Genomic DNA, 25204 nt, shown 5'->3' with positions numbered 1-25204 from the left:
CACTGCAACCTCCGCCTCCTGGGTTCAGGCAATTCTCCTGCCTCAGCCTCCTGAGTAGCTGGGATTACAGGCACGCGCCACCATGCCCAGCTAGTTTTTTGTATTAGTAGAGACGGGGTTTCACCATGTTGACCAGGATGGTCTCGATCTCTTGACCTCGTGATCCACCCGCCTCGGCCTCCCAAAGTGCTGGGATTACAGGCTTGAGCCACCGCGCCCGGCCAAGTACATAATTTTTTAAAGGATCACAAGAACAAAAAATATGGAGGATCTCTGATATTCACACCAAGAACCACTTTGTTAGCAGGTTAACTGTGTATCAGAGGGACATTAAGAGGATTGCCAAGAGTTCACAGCCTGCCTTCTGCTCCCTGCAGGGACCCTTCACTTAGCTGTAGCCAGCTATTCAGTGGGCCTGGGGTGCTCCCTGTACCCCTCCTGCATGCTGGCTTGACCCTGCCAGGGATGGCAAAGCCCAGCTGGTCCCCTAGGACAGAGGTGCTCTCTCCATGTGGCTTACATTTCTCTAACCAGCTTAGCCCAGAAAGAACATTCATATTCATTGCCCATCTGTAATTCAAAACACTTTCATATGAACTTAAGTTCCTTGAAATATTTGCTCTGAAAAAGGCACACATGAATTAAAGTGCACGACTGACTGAAGAAGAGCTCCCTGTTCTTCTTTGAGTACAGGAAAGGCCCATGTGGACATAGAACCCTTAGAAGTTCAGCCTGCTGAGAGCAGGGCTCAGCAGGTTCCACTGAAGCTAAACAGACCTGGCGCTATGAATGCAGGAAGGAGGTGCTGCCCACACCTTGAGCGGCAGTAGCTGTGTCCTATAAAGGCACCTCAAACACTGGACAACACTGTAGCTCATGCTTGAATGAAGGTTCTCTAACAAGTGTGTTTCCTCTGAAAGGCACATCACAGCCTTCCTGCACTTAGGAACAATTAGACAGCACTTCAGCACTATGCCTGGGGCCAAGTTAAATGCAAAATTATCAGCCAAAAGCACAAAATGCAAAAACTGTGTCACTAAATGGACCAAGAAGAGACCATATTTGTAGTGTGCAAGCTGGAACAAGAGAAAGAGCCTTGACTTGTTTGACCTTGGCAGGGAACTGTTTGTCAGGCAACTCACATTTTTCACGGCTTTGCACATGTCTGCCGATGACCACAGAAGCACCACGAGTACTCAGTTTTGAGGTTACAAATGTATTTGGGAGAGTAGGTGACTTTGCAAATGGGTAACCTACAGAGAAAAAATAAATAAATAAAAATGAAAGAATTGTGTGTGCTTCATTTAATGAGAGGGAAAAAAATTAAGCTGGGAATCCAGGGAAGGTTATATAATGTTCCTGTGTCTCATCTCATGTGTAAAGTGAAAGTAATAGTAGTTATCTCTCTCTCTTTTTTTTTTTTTTTTGACATGGAGTCTCGCTCTTGTTGACCAGGCTGGAGTGCAATGGCACGATCTTGGATCACTGCAACCTCTGCCTCCTGGGTTCAAGTGATTCTCCTACCTCAGCCTCCTGAGTAGCTGGGATTACAGGCATGCGCCACCACGCCCAGATAATGTTTTGTATTTTTTTTTAATGAACCTCGATATGTTTAATAAAGCTTGGTATTACCAAAATCGCGGTACAAACATCAAGTCACACGCTCACACGACAGAATTCCATTTACAAAATGTTCCTTGGGAAGCCTCCACCGGGCCGTGCCCAAAGAGAGTCCGAACCAAGCCTGGGATCTCTGGGTGGGCAGAAAAGGTGAGTGCAGGGGTCCGGGGTGGAGGGGGAGGATCTTGAGCTGGGGGAGGAGGGCAGAGAGAAGGGAAAGTGGAGAAAGATGCAGACTCAAAGCGGTCCACGTAACAGCTCCAAAAGAGCTAGCCGGTGAGATTATCACAATGATAGAGTCCAAATAAAAGCAAAAATATAAATCATGCGGCTGATACAGCAGGCTACGCTGCCAAGAACCCAGATGGCGGCCTTCCTGCGGCCATCTCCGCGGGCCTCCTCACCCACCATCTCTCCTGCGCGCCCACTCGCTTCCCTCTCGCTCACTCGCACGCACTCTCTCGCTAGGAAACACGGAAGGTATTTTGTGTTTAGAGCTAGTAACCTTGGTCAAACGATTCCTCCGAAGAGTCGCTGAAGGAGGGCCGCGCCTCGGCCTCTCGAAGCAGCAAACAGAACGGCTACTTCCTGCTAGTGGCCGGCTTGAGTTTCAGAGTCCGGGGGGCCGCCAGGCCCCTCTCGGTCAGCTTGGGGCCGCCAGTCGCCTTGCTGTTCTTTGCCACCATGCCACACAGGAGGGAAGGCGTCAGTTTCGAGCTGGAGGGGCCTTGGGCGGGCCACTCGTCCTTCAGGAATTCTTCGTCTTCCTCTAAGTCTGTATTGTAAGAGTAGCTGCTCACTTCCGAGGCGAACGGGGAATGGGCCGATTTGGGCTGGCCTCTGGCCTTAAACCCCACCTCCGTCTTCCTGGCTTTGGCGGCCCTTTTGTGTTTACCTTCTCTGGAGGATTTCAGAGACAGGCCGAGGCCCTTGGCCAGCGCCTTCCTGTCCTTGCCCAGCAGGCTGTCGTAAGGAGTCAAGTATCTGCCGCAGCCCCTGCCAGTTTTCGATTTCCCCCCAGTACTGTCTGAAAACTTGAAGGGCAACTTCAACTTGTCCTGCTTGGTGAAGGAGAGGGCCTTGTCGAGCTTGCTTGCCAACTGCTCCTGATCACTGGCCATCTTCTTCTTCTTAATCTTTAGCTGACTTATGAAGTCACACGGGGCCTCGTGTTCATCCCAAGTCTGGCTCCTCCCCCTGGCTTTCCCCATTCCAGTGAGGGCATCGTGTTCCTTCTCGGGCCCTTTGTGTCTCTTCCCTATCCCTGCTCCCAGCTCATAGTCATCTGATGTCAGCAGAGACTTGCTGCTCAGCTTTCCGCCACTGTTGTGGCTCTTCCCTCACTTGCGGGTGGGCGACAGGGCGCTCGGGGCGTGGGTCCGTTTCCGCGGCCTGCCAGGGCCTCTGCATGCCAAGCTTCTATGGGGTTCCTCGCGCCTGTCCTCGGAGTCCCGGAGCCGCTGCAGCTTCACCAGCTCACACTGCTTCTCCTTGTACTGGCGCTGGACCTCGGCCAGCCGCATCCGGAAGTCCAGCTCCAGGGCATCCATGTCCTCCAGGGAGGACTTGATGGCGTACATCCGCTCCTCCTTCTTGCGCATCCAGCTGTACTTCTTGTTGGGCTTCAGCTCCCGGGGCAGCTGCAGGTTCTTGAGCCAGTCCACCACAGGCCCATCCAGCACCTCCCTAAGCATGTGGCTGCCGGCCGCCAGCAGGCTCTCCAGGAAGGGCTGTGCCACCAGGGCCCACTCCACACCTCCCAGCTCCTGGCTCCTCCTCTCCAGCTCCAGCTCTGCAATCTCGCTCAGCTGGGTGATCCCATGCAGGAAGCTCTGCTCCAGGACAAGGCTCTCGGCCACTTCCAGCTTCTCCACGGCCTGGGCTCCAGCAACACCCGGGGAGGGCAGAGGCCGCCAGGGCATTCATGCCAGCCAGTGGGTCCTCCAGGTCGGGCAGGAACTGGTCAGAGCTTCCCTCTTCCAGATAGCAAGTGCTGCCAGGCACAGGCACGGCCTCCTGGGGCTCCAGGCTCGGGCACTGTCCCTCCCCAGCAGGCACGTCGCAGTCCATTTGAAGGCTGAGCTGGGGCTCGCTTGGGGTTGCCTGGGCCAGGCCTTCCTCAGGCATGCCTCTGCCATGGGCACTGCCACAGGCACCTCCACGGGCTCCTCCTTGGTCTCCACCAGTATCTCGGGTGCCCGTTGCACCCTCAGGTCCAGGGCGGCCGTGCAGGGTTCTGTCTGGCCTGGGGAATCCACCCATGCTTCAGGCCCCTCTGCAAAGTCTGGGCACTGGGAGGGCTCCGCGCAGCCCTGCCCGGTGGCACTCAGCACCTGGGCCTCCAACAGGCCACCTCCACAACTGCCTACAGGACTCAGGGTGGCCATGGCTTCTGCGGCAGGCAGTGGCAGTGGCATTGGCGACTCCAGAGGCAGCAGCTTTGCGGGGCCCTCGTCTATGTCCTCCACCTCTGCCTTCACCTCCCGCTGGGCCAGTGGTTCTTCCTCCAGGCCCTCCCGCAGTGGCTCTGGGATCTTGGAGGAGGACAATCAGATGGGCTTGTCTTCAGGCGAGAGTGCCAGGTGCTCGGACCCATCAGCTGGGAGTGGCACATCAGGGACCAGGCTATCCACATCAGCAGCCGCTGTGGGCTGCAGCAGGAAAGGGTAGGGCCTCCCGTAGTGCAGTGGCAGGGCTTGGAATGGGTACCTTGTCGGGATATCTGAGAAAAAGGTCTGGAAGGGGCTGGGGGCTTCCTTCTCCAACTCGAAGTCTTTCTTCTCGACCACATTCTTGGGGGCCTCCTCCTTGCGGGTGATACCCGGGGTGGGCGGCGGGGAGGCAGGCGGTGGGCTGGTGGGGTGGGAGCAGGGGGTGGGAGGGTAGGCGTAGGCGGGCAGCTTGGACACATCCTCCAGCTTCTGGATGACCTTGGCTTTCACGGCAGCCACAGGGGACGCACAGGGCGATGGTGGCGGGCACACGGCATTGCCATAGGTGACCGCAGGGCCGGCGGCCAGGCCGGGGGGCTTCCGAGGCAGTAGCCCAGGGCCGGCAGTGGCCAGACCAGCCTTGCCTGCTGCCTCCAGACCCCGTTTGCTCCCCTTCTTTTCCATATCCGCCTGGTGCTCCTGTGCCTTCAGCCGCTCCTGCACTAGCTGGGCACTCCTTTGCAGTTCCAGGGCCTGGGCTGCCTGCTACTGCAGGTACAGGAACTCCTGCTGATGCAGGAAGTGCTGCTGTGAGAAGAGCTGCAGCTGCTGGGCGTGGTGCAGGGGGCTGCGGCCCGGCGGGTACAGGGCGGGCCAAAGGGGTGGCATGGTGGCCCGCTCCATCAGCTCCACGAAGTGAGGCAGATGATCGCTGGGAATGACCACCAGCTGGCCCGACTGGGGGTCCTTGACAAACTGGTAGGCTGAGGGCAGGGAGCCCCCCAGACCGGGTGGAAACACAGGGGCCATGCCCTGGTGCAGAGATGGGGGGCCCAAGCCATAGGGGTGTCCGGGGAGCCACATGGGCTTGCTGCCTGAGCGAGGCAACCAGGGGTGCATGGCCAGATGGGCTGCAGGGTCGGCAGACAGCGCCCTGAGCTCTCCAGCGCCAGGCCCCCGGTCACCATGAGGTTGGGGTTGAAGCCGTTAGGAGCACAGCTGGTAGGGTGCAGGCGGGCCAGGTCTGCCAGCTCCTTACTCTCTCTGAGCAGCTTCTCCTGATCCCGGTCCAGCCGCGCCCCCAGCAGCCACTCCTCCTGGTGTCTGGCCCGGTCATCCACACAGTCCTCATCTGCTTGGCCGTGCCCTTTGACGTCACTCAGAGACAAAGAGCGCTCCTGGTCTGCCAGTTCAGGCCCTAGCCGGCTGCTACCACTGTCCTTCTGCCTCATCCTGGGCACCAGAGCCCTCACGCCCAAAAGCCTTGGCACTCTCGGGCCTCTCGGGTCCCGCTTCAGCTGCCGGCCACCACCTGCTGCAGGTCCTCCCGGGTGTGGGAGTCGGGCCTGGGCTCGGGGGGTACCCGCAGAGGTGGGCGCAGGCTTAGGTTTCATGGTGCCCAAACCTCCAAAGGGGCTCTTCTTGCCACAGCCACCAGGGTGCGTGGCCACGGCCTTCCAGGTGAAGCTGCCACTGTACTTTATAAGGCTCTGCATGGCCAAGGCCTCTCCAGGTCCATGGGCTGCAGAGTGCATGTCGGCAATGGGCCGGCCGCAGGTGGCCACTGAGCAGGGCAGCACGGCCCCGGGATCCAGGTAGGCCTTCTTGGAGGAGGCGGCGGCGACCACAGCAACCTCCTCTTCTGCGCGGCTGGCATGGTGGTGCTGCGCGGCCAGCACGGCCATCTGCGTGGTAGCGAAGTTGCCCAGCTCGAAGGGTTTCCATTTGTGCTCGGGGCGGGGCGCCCGGGCTCCAGGCCGAAGAGCTTGGCGGCCTGTTGGGACGCAGGACCGGCTGGCCCGCGGGTTGCACGTTCACAGGGCCGTGGATCCGCCTCCGGCTTGAGCAGCTCCTTGGCAAGCAGGTAGGCGCTGGGGTCTGGGGAGGCGCGTGCAGCCCGCACTGTGGGGGCGTCCGTCTGGGGCAGCCGCTTGAGCGAGCGGAAGACTGAGTTCTTCTCGCGCAGGCCCTTGGACCGGTCCAGAGGCAGCGGGGAGCCACGGGGCGCCTGCAGGACCCCCGGTCTAACCGCCTCGCGCTCACGAGCCCAGGCATCGAGCACCTGGGATGCGATCTGGATGGGTCCCGGGCGCTCGTCGAAGGCCTCCACAGAAGGCACGAAGGTGGGCGTCACCACGCGGTGCTCGAGGCCTGGCTCGCGGAAGACGGTGTAGATGCCAGCAGGGGTGGCCGCGGGGGGCGCAGGCGGCCCTTTGGGCGGCGCAGCCGGTGGAGACCACCGCGAGGGGCAGGGGCGTGGCCCGGGCAGCAGGGCCTCCGTGCACCGCAGCCGTGTGCCCTAGTCCTGCTGAGCGGTCTCCTTGGCGCCGCCGCGGCCCGCCTCGGCCACCAGCGCGGGCAGCCCCACGCCCCGGCGCCGTTGCACAGGGTCAGCACCGACGGCTGCAGCGCCGCGTTCTTGGTTTTAGACTCAACCAGGATGTTTTGTATTTTTAATAGAGACGGATTTCTCCATGATGGTCAGGCTGGTCTCGAACTCCCAACCTCAGGTGATCTGCCTGTCTTGGCCTCCCAAATGCTGGGATTACAGGCATGAGCCACCGCGCCCGGCCATAGTTATCTCTAAGGTTGTCAAAAATGTTAAAAATGTGTGTTGAGCAGCACATCCTATGTAGGAACAATCAACAACCACTTCTTATTATCACCATCACCTGTTGTCCCCTGGACCTGAGCTGAATAAATATTTCCTTCTCTTTTTTGATATCTATTAATATTATTACTCATGTGAATTTAACAAAGAAAAAAGAACACAGGTCTTCCTCAAATATCTACAAAAATGCATTTAATCAGCTGCTATGGATTGAGTGCCTACTATGTTGCAGAAACTGTCCTAAGTACTGGGGATGCATAACTTAAAAAACAGAAAAATCTCTGCTCTTATACAGCTCCTATTCCAGTAAGGAAAAGACAGACAAAAATCTAAGTAAAATGTACATCTTGCTAAAGGACAATAAATGAAATTAAAAAAAAAATAAGGCAGGAAAAGAGGATAGGAAAGGTGGAGGTAGCATGAGCAAGGGATGGGCACCTCTACCCTGTGTTTACTCGCTTAGGGGAGCATAAGAAGGAGAGGGGCTGAAAACTGAAAAGGTGGGGACTAAAAGGATAATCTATGCAGATGCTGAAATCATCCAGAATTCTGACAGGTCTAATGTTACAGAATTATAGGTAGCCAGTAGCTAAACCATCAGGCACCAGGGGAGGTGGGGGTCTCAGATGAATGCAACAAAGGCATGTGGTTAGCAGACAGTATTGACAGCTGGGTGTTGGTCAGAACTGTTAGCTTACTAACAGAGGAGGATGATCTGGAAAGTGACAGGAGGTGTGTGGCAGTCAACTACTCCATTTACAGATTCTAGGACACAAGGTGAATCCATTAATGACAGAAGGTTCCTAGACAACCCCTCTGAGAAAACGTTCAGTCAACATAAAAGTAGTCAAATATTTCTGTATTCTGACTAAAATCACAAATATATATAAAGGAAGGCTTGACCTGTTTTATTTTGTTTTGTTTGCGATGGAGTCTTGCTCTATTGCCCAGGCTAGAGTGCAATGGCACAATCTCGACTTACTGAAATCTCCGCCTCCTGGGTTTAAGTGATTCTCCTGCCTCAGTCTCCTGAGTAGCCGGGATTACAGTCACTCGCCACCACGCCAGGCTAATTTTTGTATTTTTAGGAAAGATGGGGTTTCGCCACATTGGCAAGGCTGGTCTCGAACTCCTGACCTCGTGATCCGCCCACCTCCGCCTCCCAAAGTGCTGGGATCACAGGCATGAGCCACTGCGACTGGCCTGCTTGACCCATTTAAACCCAAGAATAGCAGTGGGCAAAATTTTCTAGGAAAATTTTCTAGGAATCTGTGGAATAAGACACAGGTAATAACTAACTAAAAATTCTCACTAATTTTTCAGCCACACTGACAAACACTGTCATGCTTTGATGATGTCCTGTTCCCACTCTGAGGCAATCCTTTTGTCCCCAGTCATAGCCTCCTCTGGTTACCACGGCTGCACCAAGGCCCTACAGGGTCTGGCCCCACCTACTCTCCAGCTTCATCTTGCTACTGATGTCCTCCTCTAGCATGTTTCAGACATGTCAAAGCTCCACCCACCGGCCCTTTACAATAGCCATTCCCTCTGCCTGGATGTCCTTCCCATCCTTTGTACCATACAAAGGTTCTTTCCCTCCAAGGGCTTACATTATAGTGAGGAGAGAGAGTCAAACAAGAAAACAAAATGTGTAAGTGCTGTGAAGGAAAGAAATAATGTGATAGAGTGTAACTGAGGTGGCAGTAGGGAGGAGATTTTCACAAAGGTTCAAATGCAACTCAATAGAGAAAGGACAGTTAAAAAAAAACAAAAACAAAAAACAGGACTGGAACAATTGGACGCCCATATGCTAAAACAAGCAAAAAGAACCTCGATTCATACCTGGTACCATACATAAAAATAACTCAAAATGGAACACTGACCTAAAAACTTCTAGAAGTATAAAATCTTTGTGACTTTGGGTTAAGCAAAGACTTTTTAGCTACAACACCAGAAGCACAATCCATTTAAAAAAAAAAAAAGTGACGAACTGGACTTAAATAAAAATCTTCTGCTGTTCAAAAGACGTACTTAAGAGACTGAACTGGGCACAGTGGCTCACACTTGTAATCCCAGCACTTTGGGAGGCCCAGACAGGTGGATGGCTTGAGTTCAGGAGTTCAAGACCAGCTGGGCAACATAGTGAAACCTAGTCTCTACAAAAAAATTTTAAAAATTAGCCAGATGTGGTGGCACATACCTGTAGTCCCAGCTACTCAAGAGGCTGAGGCAAGGGAGACAGAGGAAGACCTGGGAGACAGAGGAAGACCATGTCTCCAGCCTGGGAGACAGAGGAAGATCATGTCCCAAAAAAAAGAAAAAAGAGACTGAAAAGACAAGACAGTCTTTTATCCTTTTATAGAACACCTGTAAATCATCTGCATCTGTCTCATAAAGGACTTATATAATAACAACAAATATACATATATATATATATTTAAAACTTATACAACTCAATAATTAGACAATAACCCAGTTAAAAATTGGGAAAAGACTCAACACTTGACCAAAGATATACAGATAGCCAATAAGCACGTGACAAGATGCTCAACATCGTGAGTCATTAGGGAAATGCAAACTAAAACCACAGTGAGATATCACTACATACCTATCAGAACGGCTAACAAAAAAAAACTAACAATATCAAGTACTGGCAAGGATGCAGAGCAAGCAACACAGACTCTCACTCATCACTGGTAGGACTATAAACTGGTACAACCACCTTGTAAAACAGTATGACAGTTTCTTTTTTAAGTTAAACCCACACTTACTATACCACTCAGCAATCCTACTCCTATATACTGACCCAAGTGAAATGAAAACTTAACATTTGGCTGGGCATGGTGGCTCACACCTGTAATCCCAGCACTTTGGGAGGCCAAGGCAGGTGGATCACTGGAGGTCAGGAGTTTGAGACCAGCCTGGCCAACATGGTGAAAACCCGTCTCTATTAAAAACACAGAAATTAGCCAGGTGTGGTGGTGCACGCCTGTAGTCTCAGCTACTCAGGAGGCTGAGGCAGGAGAATCACTTGAACCCAGGAGGCAGAGGTTGCAGTGAGCCAAAATCAGGTCACTGCACTCCAGCCTGGGCAACAGTGAGACTCCATCTCAAAAGAAAAAAGAAAAGAAAAGCCGCTGGGCACAGTGGTTCATACCTGTAATCCCAGCACTTTGGGAGGCTGAGATGGGTGGATCACCTAAGGTCAAGAGTTCAAGACCAGCCCAACTAACACGGAGAAACCCCGTCTCTACTAAAAATACAAAAAATTAGCCAGGTGTGGTTGTGCATGCCTGTAATCCCAGCTACTTAGCAGGCTGAGGCAGGCGAACAGCTTGGACCCGGGAGGCAGAGGTTGCAGTGAGCTATCGTGGAACTGCACTCCAGCCTGAGCATTAAAAGCGAAACTCCATTTCCAAAAAAGAAAAAAGAAAACTTACATTCACACAAAAACCTGTAAAGGTATACAGTAGTCTCGTTCATAATTGCCAAAAACTGGAATCAGCCCATATGCTTTTTAAAGGGAGAAAGGTTGAATAAACTAATTGTGGCACATCAATACAATGGTATATGACTCAGTGATAAAGGTGAGTGAAAGAAGCCAGCACAAAGGCTATGATAATTCCATACAACTGACACTGTGGAAGGCAAAACAATAGGGGCAGAAAACTGGACAGTGGTTGTCAGAGGATAGGATAAGGATAGAGGGTAGGATAAGAGGTTGACTACAAACACCACAAGGGCATTTTGGGGGGTTATGGAACTAGTCTATATAGCTGGTGGTTATACAGCTGTATGCCTTCACCAAAACCCATTGAATCTTATACTAAAAAGGGTAAATTTATTGTATATAAATTGTACGTGAATTTAAAAAGTTAATTCATAAGAGTTTAACAAAATTTTCTGACTAAAAGGTAGGTAAATGAGAAAGTGTAGCTAACAAAAATGAATCAGAATATCTGCGGATGAACTAAATAATATATGTATAATTTTTATTTTTGAGACGGAATCTCGTTCTGTCACCCAGGCTGGAATGCAGTGGCACTATCGGCTCACTGCAACCTCCACCTCCTGGGTTCAAGTGATTCTTCTGCCTCAGCCTCCTGAGTACATGGGACTACAGGCCCGTGCCACCACACCCAACTAATTTTTTGTATTTTTAGTAAAGATGGGGTTTCACCATGTTAGCCAGGATGGTCTCGTTCTCCTGACCTAGTGATCCATCGGCCTCTGCCTCCCAAAGTGCTGGGATTACAGGTGTGAGCCACCACGCCTGACATATATGTATATTTTTGTAATCAACAAAAAGAAAATATATAGCAAAATATGCAAATACAAAACAAAATTAAAATATTTTCTCCAACTGTTCAACTTGTAATGCTGTAATAGGTTCTTTGGCCTTCAGAGTTACATGGAAACTATAATTCTTTGCTATACAACAGAATCTCTGTTACTATATGACAAGCAGCCTATCTTCTATCAAAACAGAGAGCCCCTAGAAATTCTCTCAATGACCCATGTCACGAAGAAGAGTTAACATGACGTCATTATAAATGTATGTTAAGAAGGCTGTTAGAATTAACTGTTTATAGTAGCAACAGATGCTGCAACATTAAGAACTGCCAAAGCCCAGAATGAGATCTGGGGCAAGGAGGTACAAAGACAACATGGAAGAAACAAGAGATATTTTGTGCAAGCGTGTCTGACAAAGTTGCATCTCATCCAAAAAACTGGAGATAGCAGTACTCACTCAGCTCATGGGCTGGGAAGTACCTGCCATGGTTAATGCACTTCAGCAACTGGTAGCATTTAATTACCGTAGTAAACATAGTTACAGCCACAAAGGACAAGTCCACAGAAAAATATATCTTGACTACTTTATTACCTGCAAAGATCTTTAGAGATGGCCCGGCATGGTGGCTCACACCTGTAATCCCAGCACTTTGGGAGGCTGAGGTGGGTGGATCACCTGAGGTCAGGAGTTCGAAACCACCCTGACCAACAAGGTGAAACCCCATCTCTTAAAAACAAAAACAAAACAAAACAAAAAAACAAAAACAAAAACAAAAAAACCCAGATCTTTAGAGATTACTAGACCACTAAAAACAAAAATATATCCAAGGAAGTTGAAAATAATAGCTAAAAAGTTCCCTTTCATTAAAAAAATATTTGCTCTAAGGAAAAATTTAAAGCTGTTTCCTTCATGAATGGTAACTCAGAACTGAAAGGCTACTCATGTTAAGGTTGAGCATATCAACAGTGTGAGACAGTGAATCTTCTTCCTGTCTAAAATGTCTAGCTAGCTCTTCTCCACTAACCCGTGCCCATCTCTATCTTTACTACTTAGCACAATATTGAGCTTTTGTAAAAAGCTTTCATTCTATTTATGTAAAGGTAGTATAAACCATAATCACACAAATAATTTGTATTTTCCAAAAATTCATATTAGTAAGCTGCATGGATTAAGAATACAGTTTCCACAGAAACAGTATTACAGCTAATCTCCTGAGCAGGTTCCCAAATGCCTCATTTACGCTATAATGTACAGAGTATTTACAGTCTTAGACTGTTTTCAAATCTAGTAGCAGACTAAGAAGGAAGTTGCCCTATTTCTAGAATGGTTAACTACAGATCATGCATTCTCAATGGGGGCAGTACCTGTATTCTCTCTCCCCATAAACAAAGCAGAAATTGGTTCTTGGGAGGACAAAAATAAATGAATGAATGAATGAATGAATGATTGGTGTCCCTCACCAAAGCTCAAGCTTACCTGAAAAATGTTTATTCTTTAGTACTGGATTCCTCCAATTAGGGAGAACTTAAAGTTAAATTAATTACTTGGGCTAATCAATTTAATAAAAATTAAATATGTTATTAATTACATTTTCTTTAAATTTAATTTTTCTCCTAAGAGGGCAATAATGAAAAAAAAGGTTGAGAAAAACTGTTCTAGAGAAACCTTGAAACAGGCAAAGTTTTTTCCCACCTCCTTTTTGCAGCCCTCCCCTTCCCTGATTCCCCACCCAGATTACCCTAAATCAAAACTACCTACCTGTGTTCACCCCTAGGGAAACTCTGACTTCCTTGATTCCCAGGATCTCACTAGGTGTTAGGAAAGTCACCCACTGACTAACCTGACTGGGGGTATCTATACTTGTATAAAAGGACAAAAGGACTTTCTATAAAGTAGATTTCATGCAGTGTAAATGGGAAAAAAAACCTTAAGATTATGCTGGAAATAAGGAAAAGTTCAATGTCTGTTTCTGAGGCCCTGACTCAGGTTGAGCAGAACTAGCCACTAAATTGTCAATGGGAACATTTCTCATCTACACATAGAACTACCTTAGTCAACCATTCCTCTTTTTTTTTTTTTTTTTTTTTTGATGGAGTTTCACTCTTGTTGCCCAGGCTGGAGTGTGCAGTGGCGCGATCTCTGCTCACTGCAACCTCTGCCTCCCATGTTCAAGTGATTCTCCTGCCTCAGCCTCCCAAGTAGCTTGAATTACAGACATGTGCTATAATGCCCAGCTAATTTTTGTATTTTTAGTAGAGAAGGGGTTTCACCATGTTGGCCAGGCTGGTCTCGAACTCCTGACCTCAGGTGATCCACCCGCTTTGGCCTCCCAAAGTCCTGGGATTACAGGTGTGAGCCACCATGTCCAGCCAAACCATTTCTCTTAAAATGAAGGTCTTTTATAACAAAGGCAGCTTTTTATTTTAATTTTTAAAAATCATCTGAGTAATTCTGGCCTAATTTAGAGCTCAAAGTGATATTCCTGCCAAATAGTATATATGCAGCTAAGGAAAAATTTCACCATGCACAGCTTCTATTTGTCCATGAAGAAACTGGGATACAGACTACTCACAAAACATTCAAGGTATCTCTCAATATACTCCCTACCTAATAGTTCACAATTTATTAACTCTTTCTATGTAACATGCACTCTAAGACAATAGGACTTTCTTGCTATTCCCATAAAAATGGACCACACAGAGGGCAGGATAAACTTGATCTGATTCTTAAGGGAGGAACGTGAAGGAAATCAGAGAAAATAGACACACTTCTACCTTATTTTTGGTAAGCTCCTTGGTCATGTGATCCTAAGCTGATGAAGCTAGTGTAGAGGGGTCGGGGAGCCCATCCTACCTGGCACAGACCAGTAGCCTATTTACTAAAAGTAATACCAACAAAGTATAAGTGCTATATCCCAAGCTACTAAATCACGATATTCGTTTTTATCATATTTAACATCAGAATTTAAAATATTTGTAGTAGACATAAATTCTACAAAGTGTTAAATTTTCTAAATAAAGCATTATCTAAATCAACTTTACAGATATAATCGGAAGAAAATGTAAGAATTAAAGTTCTCATTACAAAAACTTTCAGCATCAAGCATTTTATAGTAGAAATGCTCAAAATCTAAAGCAGAGACAAATTAGATTAACATGGTTGAAAACAAGGGTCCAATATGTATTCTTGAAGAGAGGAATCTATCCTGTAGTAGATTATAAAAATTTAAGAGCATCTTTCTCCTTTTCTCCCACACACCAAAATATATCAATCAATCAATCAGTCCAAAGAGAGTTTGGGACCACGTTATAATGAGAATCAGTCTGGGAATATCTGAAAAGCATGACACTATCAGTGTTACAGCCTAGGGAAGTTGGGGTTTCATTAGAACATACATGTAGATGAACAAAAAGCTCCTGGCTGGCTGCAGTCATTTATAATTTATTCATTTAACATTCAACAAGAATAAAATTGTCCAAGATTATGTACTTTCCATACAAAAAATAATCAACACCTGTCCTCAAAGATGTATGAGTATGGCTATGGAGGATACTAAGAATAACACAAGTTGCTCTTCCTGAAGACAGATCATTTAATTAAGGATGAAAAAATGCAGAGCTTACTAGATGCAAAAGGTTAACAATGCAAAACCATAAATTAGGAGGTACCGCAAGGTAGCATATGACCAAATGCCAAATAAGCAGTATCCCTAGCGTTGGGGGCTGCGGTTCTGTGGGAAAGCTTCAGAGGAAGTGGCATGGGAACTGAGTCTTTCATTATACAACAATTATAGGATCTCCAGATGAAGAGATGGGAATATCCAAAGGCGCGGAGGTTGTAATTACTGGGACATGAAAGAAAATTAAGAATCACAACTTCAAGACAGAAAGTATACTAATGAGGGAAGCCTCTGAGATACAAAAGTTATCCTCACTGAAGAATATCTGAGAAGGAAAGAGAAAAAAAGAGTTCAGAAGCATTGTAGCTAAAAAACAGGAAATGACAAACTCAGACAGGAATTGCAAAGATTTAGACACAACGTTAAAATAAAGGTAAGGATAACTGAAAAAGTGGAAGATTATGGCTGTGTTTTTCGGGATAGGAAAAGGCAGTCAGTAGACTGTACTTAACACTACTTCAAGATGCACTATCTCAGTCAGCAATAACAAACTATACCGTCAGGATCACCTGAATCATAGAACAGATGCAATTCCTAATGGGGTCATGGTGGAGATAATGGCAGAGACAATATGGCACAGAGCAGATATCATGATCACCAGCTGTGATTCCTTGAGCAAGACATTAAACTTCGATGAGTTTTAATATCCTCTTTCTATCAAAAAAAAAAAAAAAAGTCTGAAAAGGGCCAGGTGGCTCACGCCTATAATCCCAGCACAGCGGGAGGCTGAGGTGGGTGGATCACCTGAGGTTGGGAGTTCAAGACCACCCTGACCAACATGGAGAAACCCTGTCTCTATTAAAAATACAAAAGAAATTATTCTGGCGCATGCCTGTAATCCTAGCTACTCAGGAGGTGAGGCAGGAAAATCACTTGAACCCAGGAGGCAGAGGCTGCAGTGAGCCAAGATCGCCCCACTGCACTCCAGCCTGGGCAACAAGAGTAAAACTCTATCTCAAAAAAGAAAGGTCTGAAAATCTGTTGAGTATCAAATGAGGCCGGGCGCAGTGGCTTACAGCTGTAATCACAGAACTTTGGGAGGCCGAAGTGGGCATATCACGAGGTCAGTAGATGGAGACTACCCTGGCTAACACATTGAAACCCATCTCTACTAAAAATACAAAAAATTAGCCAGGCGTTGTGGCATGCACCTGTAGTCCTAGCTACTCGGGAGGCTGAGGCAGGAGAATCACCTGAACCCTAATAAAAGTGAAAATAAAACATATCAAAATCTGTGGAACAAAACTAAAGCTGTGCTTAGAGGAAAATTCATTTTTTTCTTCATCACCTAGAATTACCATACAGCATGGATTACCCTTGTGAATATACTTAGTCATTTTTTATTTTTCAAGCCAAGTCTCTGATACAATATGCATAGACTTTGATCTTTAATTTACACCATGTTATAGAACTATTGCTGCAGTCAAGTTATATTTAAATTAATAAAGAATTATCAGGCAAAAAAAAAAAAAGCACATATTAGAAAGGAGAAAATTTCAAATCAAGCATCCAAGCTCCTCCTTTGAGAACGCAGAACAGAAAAAGGGCAAAATAAACCCAAAGCAAGCAAAATAGAAGAGGAAAATATAGAAGGAAATAATTCTTAAGAATAAAGATCAGAAATCAATGATATTGAAAACAAAAACAATAGAAGTCAATGAAATGAAAAGCTGGTTCTTTAAAAAGATGGATTAAATTGACAAACTACTAGCAAGATTGACAGAAGCAGACACACAAATTACCAGTATCATGAATGAAATAGAGATACCACTATAGATCCTGAAGACATCGAAAGGATAATAAGGGAATACTATAGTCAACCCTATTCACATCAATTTGACAACTTGGAAGGAATGAATCAATTCCTCAAAAACCACAAATTACCACAACTCACCCAGTAAGAAATAATATAAACAGCCTGGTAACTACTGAGGAAATTTAAATTTGCAACTTTAAAACTCCCAAAACATAAATTTTCAAGCCCTGATAATTTCATTCAAGAATCCTGCCAAGTATTTAAAGAATTAACAGCAATTCTATACAATCTCTTTCAGGAAATGTAAAAGGAGGCCAGGCGTGGTAGCTCACACTTGTAATCCCAGAAATTTGTGAGGCTGAGGTGGGTGGATCACCTGAGGTCTCAAGTTTGAGATCAGCCCGACCAACATGGAGAAACCCCATCTATATAAAAAGTATAAAATTAGCCAGGAGTGGTGGCACATGCCTGTAATCCCAGCTACTCCAGAGGCTGAGGCAGGAGAATCACTTGAACCCAGGAGGCAGAAGATGCAGTGAGCCGAGATTTCACCATTGTACTCCAGCCTGGGCAACAAGAGTGAAACTCTATCTCAAAAAGAAAAAAAGAAAAGAAAAGAAAATGGAAAAGGGAACATTTATTCCCAATACATTTTATAAAGCTAGTGTTACTCTGATACCAAGACAAAGATAGTACATAAAACCTACAGAACAGAACTCTCGTGAACTTGATAAAAAGCATCTATAAAAAAACTCCACACAAGAACTTATGCATCAATGTTCACAGCAGTTTTATTCCCAATGATCAAAAACTGGAACCATCCCAAATATCCAACAAGTGGTGAATAGACAGACAAATTGTAGTATACTAAACTACTGATACATGTTACAACATGGATGACTAGCTAGGTGTCCCAATAGTGATTTATTTACTGGGATTTGAGTTTTTAAAAATATGCATTATGTACATTTTTTACATAATCATATATTCTTATATAGATATAAATGCAGATATAAATGTCTTGAAGGGTAATAACAGACTATTGAGAGTGGTTACCAGTTAGCAGTGGACTTACAGGTTGGGGTGAGAGGGAATTGCTTTTTATTGTATATAGCAGGCAGAATTCTGAGACCGCCCCTAACACTGATGCCCCTGGTGCACATGAACTTTCTCCGACTTATTTCAAATGCTAACCTAGGTGTCGCTGAGAAGAGATTTTACAGATGTGATTAAGGTCCAAACCAGTCAACCTTAGAAATGGAAAGTATCCTGGGTGGGCCTGACCCCTCAATGAGGTAAATCCTTTTTTTTGAGGCAGAGTTTTTGCTCTGTTGCCCAGACTGGAGTGCAATGTGTGGTCTTGACTCACTGCAACCTCCGCCTCCTGTGTTCAAGCGATTCTCCTGCCTCAGCCTCTCGAGTAGCTGAGATTACAGGCACACACCACCATGCCCAAGTAATTTTTGTATTTTTAGTAGAGACAAGGTTTCACCATGTTGGCCAGGCTAGTCTCAAACTCTCGACCTCAGGTGATCCACTCTCCTTGGCCTCCCAAAGAGCTAGGATTACAGGTGTGAGACACCATGCCCAGCCATGAGGTAAATCCATAACAGGGCCTAGGCACTTCCTTGTCAAAAACCTGAAGCATGAAGGGAACTCCATCTGCCAGTTCTCCCTTGCTGGCTTTCAGAACGGAATGGTCTCTAGGAGCTGACAACCCCCAGCCAGCAGTGAACTGAAGTCTGCCAACAACCGGGAAGAGTATGGAAGGAAAGCCTCCAGATAAGAATCCAGCAGCTGACTCCTTGAGCGTGAAATCCAGAGCAGAGAAGGCAGATGGGCCATGCCTGACCTTCGACCTACAGAATTGTGAGCTAACAAGCAGATACTGTTTTAAGCAGCTAAATTTGTGACAAATTGTTATGAAGCAACAGAAAACTAGTATACTATATTCTCTTTTGTGCCATTTGAATTCTTTTTAGTCATGTAGGCATGTTGTCTTCATATTTTTTTAAAGATCGTGAAGAAGCACTAGGCTTCCTCCTCATGCAAGTATTCAAGATGATAAGAATTTCATAACTTGTTAAAGTTGTTATCTGACAGGCATATGCTTATTATATAACAGTTGAACTAAATGGCCTCTAGGATCCCTTATAGTTCTACAATGACAGGATTTTAATGTAACTGAAAAAAGAAGCATTTCAAAAATGAATGTGTGGTCCCCATGATGTAACACAGAAGAGGGGCCAGGGAAAAAGAAAGTAAGCAATAGCCACTGGATGGACTTGTCACTGAAGATTACTAGTGACTCCGACAGTAGTCTCTGGAGGATTAAACACAATTCAAAAAGTCTATGAGGAAGATGGAATAGACTGTTAGTACAGTGAGAGAAAAACATTAAAAGGAGGGTAGTTTGTCAAATTAAAATTTATCAATATCGTTGATATAAGGAGAAAGGGGGAAAAACAAGAAGAGAGACTACAGTTATTGGAGCACAGAACTAAAGGAAATTATTTAATCTTATTGAATTACTGGCCAGGCATGGTGGCTCATCCCTGTAATCCCAGCGCTTTGGGAGGCTGAGGCAGGTGGATCACTTGAGGTCAGGAGTTCAAGATCAGCCTGTCCAACATGAGCAAGACCCAGTCTCTGATAACAATACAAAAGTTAGCCGAGTGTGGTGGCACATGCCTATGATCATAGCTATTCAGGAGGCTGAGGCACGAGAAATGCTTGAACTGGAAGGTAGAGGTCGGATGAGCCGAGACTACGCCACTGCACTCCAGCCTAGGCAACAGAGCGAGACTCTGTCTCAAAAACAAACAAACAAACAAACAAACAACAACTTGTTGAATTACCCATGTTTGTATTTGTAATTTCCTTTCTAATTGAAGTTTAAAACTCATCTCTTTCAACAAATTACATTTACTTCCTCTTTTTAAACACAAATTTCAGTATGAATTACCAAAGCCATACCTGCAGGCCCTTATAAGCATCAGGTCTAATCTTGCATTAGGGAGGCTTCTGGCAGGACCACCCAAGGGCTCCCTAAACGCTACCATTCACAGGAGTTCTATGCACCCACCATGTTCTGCAGTGTGCTCAAACAACAAATCACAGCCGGGCATGGTGGTTCTACCTGTAATCCTAGCACTTTGGGAGGCCGAAGCAGGCAGATCACTTGAGGCCAGGAGTTCCAGACCAGCCTAGCCAACATGGAGAAACTCTGCCTCTACTAAAAATACAAAAATTAGTCAGCTGTGATGGAGCATGCCTGTAATCCCACCTACTTGGGAGGCTGAGGCATGAGAATTGCTTGAACCTGGGAGGCATAGGTTGCAGTAAGCTAAGATCACACCATTACATTCCAGCCTGGGCAACAGAGCAACACTCTGTCTAAAGAAACAAAAACAAACAAATAACGAATGAAAAAAGAAACAAGGCCAGGCACGGTGACTCACGCCTGTAAACCTAGCACTTTGGAAGGCTGAGGTGGGTGGATCACCGGAGGTCTGGAGTTTAAAACTAGCCTGGCCAACATGGTGAAACCCCATCTCTACAAAAAAATCCAAAACAAACAAACAAACAAACAAAAAAACAATTAGCCAGGCATGGTGGCAGGCACCTGTAATCCCAGCTACTCAGGAGGCAGGAGAATCGCTTGAACCTGGGAGGCGGAGGTTGCAGTGAGCCAAGATCACGCTACTGTGCTCTGGCCTGGGCAAGAGAGCAAGACTCTGTCTAAAAAAAAAAAAAAACAGAAAAGAAACAAAAATATTTCCTTAATGTCAGATTATGGATACTCAATTATTCAATCCATCATCGACTTTTCACTTGAATCAACAGAAAAATTAATTCACGTTCACAGTAAGTACAAACAGAAGTCTTTATCAGAAGAGTCTATGAACACTCCAAACAGTTATTTTAAAATCATAGAAGCATTTAGAGTACAATGTGGTATCTATTTAAGGACATACTCACTCTCTGTTCATCATCAGATCCTTGTGAAGACATACAAGTAGTTTTCGTTGCCATGTGAGACTGAAAGAGCTGAAAAAGGAATACAAAGGCTTAAAAGGAAACAGAAACATTTCCCGCAAAACCCATTATCTAAATAATATATTTACATGAATAAGGTGTTACAATATTGTTGTTATCACCAAGTTTTGACTCGTAGTCTACACTATTGAATTGCGTTTGAAATTGTGGCTTTCTTAATGGATAGGTATCTACATAAGTAAATAACATATAATATTCAACATATGCAGTAATACACTTACACACAAAAAAATTGTAAGAAATTAGTAAACTCCCATTTACAAGTAGGGAGACAAAGAACTTTATTTTTACTTAAGTTGCTTTATAGGATTAAAAAGGGAAAATAAGCTATTTCATTTTTAAAGACACTCTAAGAGCCAAGAAGTCCCTCAAAATTAGGTATGCTCCACTGCAGTGTGGCAGGGGAAATATAAATGTCAAGAATGCTACAATTGCAGAGTGGTGGGGAAAGCAGGGATTTTATAATTTGAACAAGTACCTTAGTCACCAATTAAAATAAAAATAATCATTTATAGAACTCATATTACATGTCCATATCACTATGCTAGCTAGCTCATTAAGTTCATTTTCTTATATAATCCTTACAATACATCTGAGCTATACATATTATCATTCTCATAGCCTAGATGAAAGAATTTGGATTCTCTATTTTTTTTTTCTTCAAATATCTTTTTTTTTCTTTTGTGTTTTAGGTTTTGGGGTACATGTGAAGAACATGCAAGACTGTTGCATAGGTGCATACGTGGCAGTGTGATTTGCTGCCTTCCTCCCCTTCACCTATATCTAGCATTTCTCCCCATGCTCTCTCTCCTCAACTCCCCACCCCCCACTGTCCCTCCCCTATTTCCCCCCAACAGACCCTAGTGTGTAGTGCTCCCCTCCCTGTGTCCATGTGTTCTCATTGTTCAACATCCGCCTATGAGTGAGAACATGCGGTGTTTGATTCTGTGTTCTTGTGTCAGTTTGCTGAGAATGATGGTTTCCAGGTTCATCCATGTCCCTACAAAGGACGCGAACTCATCGTTTTTGATGGCTGCATAATATTCCATGGTGTATATGTGCCACATTTTCCCTGTCCAGTCTATCATCGATGGGCATTTGGGTTGGTTCCAGGTCTTTGCTATTGTAAACTGAGCTGCAATGAGCATTCGTGTGCATGTGTCCTTATAGTAGAACGATTTATAATCCTTTGGATATATACCCAGTAATGGGATTGCTGGCTCAAATGGGATTTCTATTTCTAGGTCCTTGAGGAATCGCCACACTGTTTTCCACAATGGTTGAACTAATTTACACTCCCACCAACAGTGTAAAAGTGTTCCTATTTCTCCATATCCTCTTCAGCATCTGTTGTCTCCAGATTTTTTAATGATCGCCATTCTAACTGGCGTGAGACGGATTCTCAAAGGTTGAGTAATTTACCCAAAATCATACAAGCCAATAGGATTTAGACACAGGTCTGATTTGACTGCCAAGCTGGTGTTCCTTCTACTGCCTCAAATTATAAACCAAATGGATATTCACTGTTCACAACAGTACAGAATGAGGAAAGAGAGGTACAAGAGAAACTGTATTAATTTCAAGGTACTGCTATCCTACTTCTGAATATAGTACAAGATACTGAGGAAATGTGACATTTTTAAAAAAGTAATATTACTATGAATGTAGTAAGAAAAATTGCAAATGGTGTCAATGAGAATACACTCTTGATTCCCTAGTCAGCTCCCTTGATTCCCTAGTAGCTCAGCTCTCTTTCCGAGAGGCATCAGACCCTTAGGCATCCTTCCAGAGAGAGACTGTGCATGTCTAAGCAGGCATCCTTTGTTTATATAAATGGTAGCTGTCTGCTGCTCTGTGCTATGTTTTTCTTTTTCGCTGAATCTCTCCTGGAGACTGTTTCGAAGTACTATTTAGAGCTACCTCATTCTTTCTACAGCATAGTGTTCTCCTCTGTATACCATATTGTGGTATATATGGATGCTCTTCTTTGAGACTGTCCTATTGTCTGTAATTACAATGAACGGTGCTGCAACAAATGTCACTGCAATAAAAGAGAGAACTTGGGTGCTCCCACCACCTTGCCCTGATTGTGTGTGGGCGCACAAACAAACACACACACACACACACACACACAGAGTGAATGAATCCCATACAGATACAACAGTGTACATTGTGACTGCATTTTATATATGCTAACAACAATCTTCTGCTGGTACACTTTGATAAAATAGGCTGACTTTGTGACTGAACACTCCACATAATAGTGTTTTCTTATTTCTTTTTCTTTTTTTGAGACAGAATCTCGCTGTCACCCAGGCTGGAGTGCAGTGGTGCAATCTCAGCCACTGCAACCTCTGCCTCTCGGGTTCAAGCAATCCTTTTGCCTCAGCCTCCCAAGCAGCAGGGATTACAGGCATGCACCACCACGCCTGGCTTATTTTTGTAGTTTTAGTAGAGATGGGGTTTCGCCATGTTAGCCAGGCTGGTCTCAAACTCCTGACCTCAAGTGATTCTCCCACCTCAGCCTCCCAAAGTATTGGGATTACAGGCATAAGCCACCATGCTCAGCCAACGGTGTTTTCAAATCCTAAGTTTTGCCAACACAAAATGATGTTTGTCAGTTGGAAAATACTCCTATTTAAAAGCACACAAAACCTCAGTGAGGGATATCAAGGTCCTGGCTGTATTTTCACAATGTGAAAAGCAAGAAGTATGAATGATACAAAGCACATCAGAGACTAGCCTGATTTTAATTCCTGGCCTCAGGTTTTAGCTTGTAACTACACATATACTTCACTTACACCCTGCCATTCTGAAAAGTCCCCCTGTCTCAGTCACCATGTGGTGCATAAGCAGTATCAGGTCCCTCTACTCTGCAGGATAGAAAGAAAGTGAAAGCCCCTGGAAACAAACAGTCGTGGTTATAGAAATTTGCAGAAAGAGATCACTGAAGGCAAGAGTCAAAGAAGAAAATAACTTTGAGCCAGGTGCCGTGGCTCACACCTGTAATCCCAGCACTTTGGGAGACTGAGGGGGGTGGATCACGAGGTCAGGAGTTCAAGACGAGCATGGCTAATATGGTGAACCCGTCTCTTCTAAAAAACACAAAAATTAGCCTGGCAAGGTGACGGACGCCTGTAATCCCAGCTACGCTGGAGGCTGAGGCAGAAGAATTGCTTGAATCCGGGAGGTGAAGGTTGCAGTAAGCTGAGATCACACCACTGAACTCCTGCCTGGGAGCCAGAGCAAGACTTCATCTCAAAAAAAAAAGTAGAAAGAAAATGACTTTGAACTGAGTCAGGAAAGAGGTACAGCTCTAGATGAGACATTTAAGGTAGAAAAAAATCCCTAAGCACCAGAAGACAGAATTTCACACTTGGAGAAAGTAAACAGTAAGTTTAAGAATTTGATGGAGGCCAGGCACAGTGGCTCAGGCCTGTAATCCCAACACTTTGGGAGGCTGAGGCAGGCAGATCACGAGGTCAGGAGTTCAAGACCAGCCTGGCTTGAAAATACAAAAATGAGCCAGGTGTGGTAGCATGTGCATATAGTCCCAGCTATTCGGGAGACTAAGGCAAAAGAATCGCTTGAACCTGGGAGCCATAGGTGACAGTGAGCTGAGATCTCGTCACTACATTCCAGCTTGGGCGAGAGAGTAAGACTGTGTCTAAAAAAAAAAAAAAAAAAAATTGATGGAAAGAAGCATTCACTGATCTCAGCTGCAAAGTTATAAATGATGTTAAAAGGAACAGATTAGGGACAATACCTTAGTGACAGACTGAGTAAACCGGAAATGTCCATTTAGAGTCTGACTTTCTGGTAAAGGTTAAGAGGTGTCACAGAAAATGTCTGGCTAGGGGCCCTCTTCAGAGCCCTGCATTATATACACTGAGTAGGAAGGTAGAACATTCCATATTTGAGATTAATTCTGGACCTAACATACTACCTGATCGCCTCTGAGCATCTGTGTCTACTACAAGTAATGCACCACACATATAATTCACTGAGGCTGTATTATTTTGACTTGCCAAGTATAGAACTTTAAGGAAAATTAAACTTTCATTTTTATTTTATTTTAGAGACAAGGTCTCCTTCTATTGCTTAAGCTGGAGTGCAGTGGCACAATCACAGCTCACTACAGCCTCCACCTCCTGGGCTCAGGCGATCCTCCCACCTCAGTCTCCCAAATAGCTGGGACTACAGGCATGCACCACCACACCTGGCTGAAAATCATACTTAAAAAATGACTGGTGGCCGGGCGCGGTGGCTCACGCCTGTAATCCCAGCACTTTGGGAGGCCGAGGCGGGTGGATCACGAGGTCAAGAGATCAAGACCATCCTGGTCAACATGGTGAAACCCCGTCTCTACTAAAGATACAAAAAATTAGCTGGGCATGGTGGCGCGTGCCTGTAATCCCAGCTACTCAGGAGGCTGAGGCAGGAGAATTGCCTGAACCCAGGAGGCAGAGGTTGTGGTGAGCCGAGATCGCGCCATTGCACTCCAGCCTGGGTAACAAGAGCAAAACTCCGTCTC

The 25204-nt window shown here is 45.7% G+C and overlaps 1 long non-coding RNA gene and 1 pseudogene across 1 annotated transcript in view; both read right to left on the bottom strand.

Annotated features, from left to right (window-relative positions):
- LOC135271846 (uncharacterized) overlaps positions 1–21451 on the bottom strand; it is a 68000-nt gene extending 46549 nt beyond the window's left edge. Inside the window, exon 1 of the long non-coding RNA XR_010339978.1 lies at positions 20593–21451. This is a non-coding gene — a long non-coding RNA (uncharacterized LOC135271846). The remainder of the gene's footprint in view (positions 1–20592) is intronic.
- Positions 1670–19585, bottom strand: LOC105710145 (trinucleotide repeat-containing gene 18 protein-like; annotated as a pseudogene).
- Positions 21452–25204: the final 3753 nt, after the last annotated feature.

This window comes from Aotus nancymaae, unplaced genomic scaffold, assembly GCF_030222135.1.
Source record: "Aotus nancymaae isolate 86718 unplaced genomic scaffold, 86718_ANA_hifiasm-v0.15.2.pri h1tg000093l, whole genome shotgun sequence".
NCBI lineage: Eukaryota > Metazoa > Chordata > Mammalia > Primates > Aotidae > Aotus > Aotus nancymaae.
Note: the sequence above shows the minus strand (reverse complement) of the source record. Positions and strands in the feature narration are given on the sequence as shown.